The sequence below is a fragment of the Marmota monax genome, unplaced genomic scaffold (genome assembly GCF_021218885.2).
Source record: "Marmota monax isolate L192 unplaced genomic scaffold, Marmota_monax_Labrador192_F-V1.1 WCK01_AAM20220418_F8-fsc00020, whole genome shotgun sequence".
Classification (NCBI taxonomy): Eukaryota; Metazoa; Chordata; class Mammalia; order Rodentia; family Sciuridae; genus Marmota; species Marmota monax.
The window spans coordinates 14,586,804-14,590,963 of NW_026692912.1; the positions used below are offsets into that span (position 1 = coordinate 14,586,804).

Consider the following 4,160-nt stretch of genomic DNA (forward strand, 5'->3'; position numbering starts at 1 on the left):
TCACTGATGCTTTGCCATGTCCACCTGGTCTTGTTTCTGTGTGTGTGTGTGTGTGTGTGTATTTTGCTGGGGATCTAACCCAGGACCTCACACATGCCAGGCAAGTGCTCTGCCACTGAGCCATATCCCCAGTCCTGTTTGTATTTTTATAATACCTTTTGTAAAAATAGATGTTATTTTATCCTGTATCTCTTTCCAGAGCCTTAACTAATTAAAGTCATTTTCAGATCTATCATGTTTATTTAAATCAAATTAATTTATCTCCTTATTATTGATTTTATAAGCTTTATTTTCTTGGTGAATTTTCCTTGTGAGTTTTTTTGAATTTTGGTTCATAGACTTATCTTGGACTGCAGATTTTCTTCCCTCTCTCTTTCCCAGCCTCCCCCTGCAACCCCCACCACTCTCTCCTCTTCTTTTTTTTTTTTTTTGTCTGTGTTTTTGGAGTTGCCACCTATACAGAACCAGATATTAAAATATTGGTGTCCCAGTAGGAGACGTTGAACATATAGGTGAATTAATACAGTTTGTACTCTGAATTCTATTACTATATATACACGTGCTTCCTAATCTATTTAGTTAGTTTACAATTAAAAAGCAGTTTTGTGTCTTTGTTTTTATTTTTTTTTTTTTTTTTTTTTTTTTTTAAAGAGAGAGTGAGAGAGATAGAGGTAGAGAGAGAGAGAATTTTTTAATATTTATTTTTTAGTATTTGGCGGACACAACATCTTTGTTTGTATGTGGTGCTGAGGATCGAACCCGGGCCGCACGCATGCCAGGCGAGCTCGCTACCGCTTGAGCCACATCCCAGCCCCTTGTGTCTTTGTTTTTAGATGTTGATGGATCTTTATTTTATTCATTTATTTATATGTGGTACTGAGAATTGAATCCAGTGCCTCCTACATGCTAGGCAAGCGCTCTACCACTGAGCCACAAGCCCAGCCCATATCTATTTATTTTTATATGGAGCATTTCACAAGTTTGCATATCATCCTTGTGCATGAGCCATGCTAATCTTTTCTGGATCGTTCCAATTTTAGTATATATGCTGTTGAAGCAAGCACCATGCTAATTTAAAAACTAATGTTTTTAAATATGGTTGATTAATTCCCAGTGATGCATAATTCAATTAAGTAAAAAGAACCAAATAGCCAAAAAATACTAGTTTAAATGGCAGTTGGGGTACTTCCAAATTTAGCAGATTGACAAAGAAGTTAAAACCAAGTGCATGGAGACTCTTTAGTTTCTGGTTGTGAAAAGGGTTACTTTCAATTTATGATCTAAAGAAGAAAGTAATGCCTAAGTGTAAAGATAAGTACACAATATATTCAATTGTTAAAAAAAAAAAAAGTTGGGCTGGATTGTAGCTCAGTGGTAGAGTGCTTGCCTTGCATGTGTGAGGCACTGGGTTTGATCCTCAGCACCACATAAAAATAAATACAATAAAGATATTGTATCCATCTACAACTAAAAAAAAAAAAGTTGCATCCATTAAAATAGCATTCCACTGGCCTCCAAAAATATAGTATTCTAAAGTCATAGTGTGACAATATAAAGTTATTCCATAACAAACAAACAAATAAAAAATCACACAAGAAGCATTCTTGAAGGGTTTTCAAGGAATAACCTAGAGACTGTTATCCCAGTTTTCCTCTGAACTTGGACCTGATAGCCATTTCTTTGTTTGATCATCAAAAGAATTGGATGCTTTAGATTTAGAGGCCAAGTTACATCAAGTGTGTGTGTGTGTGTGTGTGTGTATTTTTTTTTTTTTGCACCTTTGAACTTAGAGTCACATTCAGTGTGGCAAAATGACCACATCACAAGGTTCTCATGGGGAAAAAAAACCTTGCTAAGAAAATAGATTGCGCTCTTTCTTTGTATTCTCACTCCAAGACAGGCATGTAACTAGAAAGAAGACAGATTTGTGTTTAAATTGTTTCTTTAATGTTTTGTTTGACCTTGTACAATTAGTAGAAAATGTAAAAGCATATGTGATGTGACAAAGCAGTACTCACCATCAGTGACGTTCAGAACGGCACAGAGATGGCAGGTGCTGTCAAGAACTGAGACTTTACACTATTTGCAAGCTAAGTTTAAGTTAGCTTGTCACGATGTCATGGATATAAGCAGAAGGTGTGAGACTTCTGGTTCAGAGATAAAGAATTTTATTATTCACAGCACCAGAAGCAGCATGAGCATCAGCATGCTATCATCAGTTTTACTTGTCCCCATGTCCCATGTGAATAGATGCCTGCCTGCACACATATTGGGTAGGGTTACAGAAGAACCATAAACTTAGGGAATCCAATCTTTTCTAATGGAGAGTATTTCTATCTTTGTTCTGGAGAGAAAACTATCTGTATCCTCCAAGTCTGTTTGCTTTGTCTCCAAGCTGGGGCAAAGAGCAGTCAGGCCTCTGCTCACAAGACTTGCAGAACCACAAGAGACCCATGGTCAGTTGTCTCCCTTAGGGCAGGATTTTATTGCAGTTGTAGCATATTGTCTTTGGTGATAATGAGGGAATGGTAACCTAGGAGGAAAGACTATGGTTTTGAGAGCCAGATTAACCTTAGTTCCATTTCCAACATAGCTCTTCATTAGTTTTTTGACCTTAGGCAAATCACTTAACTTCTCTGACCCTCAACTATAAAATGGGGTAGGAACTCTAGTTCCAGAGAATTGTTGTTTAGATCAACTGAGGAAGTGTAACTGCTGACATAGTATCCTGAGACACTTGCTCTACTAAGTCTAAGTCCCATTCTGCTCAGTGCGATAGTAGTAGGGAACTCCTTTTCCCCAGTCCTAGTTTCAATGAGGAAAGGTTTGTTCTGAGCACCTTCCTGGTTCCTCTCCTGCTTTATGCATTCTTGGGAAGAAGAAAGACTGATCATTTGGGTAAACATGAGAATACTTGGTCATGTGTAACTCAGCATGGTGTTTCTTTTTTTACTGAGAGAGAGCTGTTCCTATAGCTCCCCCCGCCACCCCTTGGTTAAGGTCTGCTTTTGTCTTTGAAGCTCAGGTCTGGGGACTAGTATTAGCACTGCCCTTCAACTACCAGATCTAAAATCCTCTTCTCTAAAACGGTTATATCAGTAATAAAGGGGATAACCTGGTCTCCCTCTGCTTATACTTCTTTTGTTGCTCAACCTGTTCAGAACTAAAGCTACAAAGGGATGCCATTTATTCAAAGTCCTGGAGAGCCCCAAACAGGCATCCTGAACGAAGGACCCTGGTGGGAAAGGTCTTGTGTTCTACTGCTCCTCCCATTCCTCATCTTGGTAGCTTCAGGGTTTAACTCCAGCTTCCCTGAGTCTTCAAGCTGCTCTAATGCCTGCCCTCACTTAAGCAAAGGAGTCGAGTGTGGCAGAAATGGCTAATGGTTTCTCAGTACCCATTCATGTCTTCCTCCATTAGTAATAATCCTCCCAGAATACAGACTAAATTTCCCAGCATCCCTTGTAGCTAGGTGTGGCCAGGTGAGTCAGCAATGGGATGTGAACAGAATCAATGTGCATAACTTCTGGGTCATACACTTAAAGGCATGCACGTGGCATCCAATTATTTTTTCTCCCCTTTCCTGGTGGTAGAGACACTAAGTACTGTGAGATGGAAGCATGTGTTGGGGGTGCCTTCAAGCTGCCATATCAACTGTGGACTACCTACCCAGATATCCATGTAGGAGAGGAGTAAATTTCGATCTCATGAAAGCTGCTATCATTTGGGGGTTTCCTGGCTACAATGTCTGAACCCAGCCTCATCAACAGGTAGACCCTGTCTCCGAAATGAAAAATAAAAAGGCCGGGGTTGGGGGGAAGGTGTAGCTCAGAGACAAAGAACTCCTGGGTTCAATCCTCAGTAACAAAAAAGAAAAAACGGGCAAATAAAAGAAAGGGAAAGGGGAGGGAACAGAAAGAAATAGCAGTGCAAGCGAGTGTAACAGAGCCTAGAAATGTAACAGGAAACCAAACTGACAAGTCAGAAATTACCGAACGATATAATTGGATGTGAGCCCAGCCTCGCCTCTTAGTAGCTGTGAGGCTTTGGATGAGTTCCTTAAGGAAAGTCTCTAATTCTTCATTTCCTTGTCTGTAAAATGAGGAAGTAGAAGTATCAAATTCCTAAGGTAGTTATTAAGATAAAATGAGGCAAAACAT

General features: G+C 39.5%; 1 non-coding gene across 1 annotated transcript; it reads right to left on the reverse strand.

Moving 5' to 3' along the window:
* Window positions 1-957: 957 nt before the first annotated feature.
* LOC124097537 (U6 spliceosomal RNA) lies at window positions 958-1,064 on the reverse strand. Its single transcript, XR_006853272.1, has one exon. It is a non-coding gene; the product is annotated as a U6 spliceosomal RNA (small nuclear RNA).
* Between the last annotated feature and the right edge of the window lie 3,096 nt (window positions 1,065-4,160).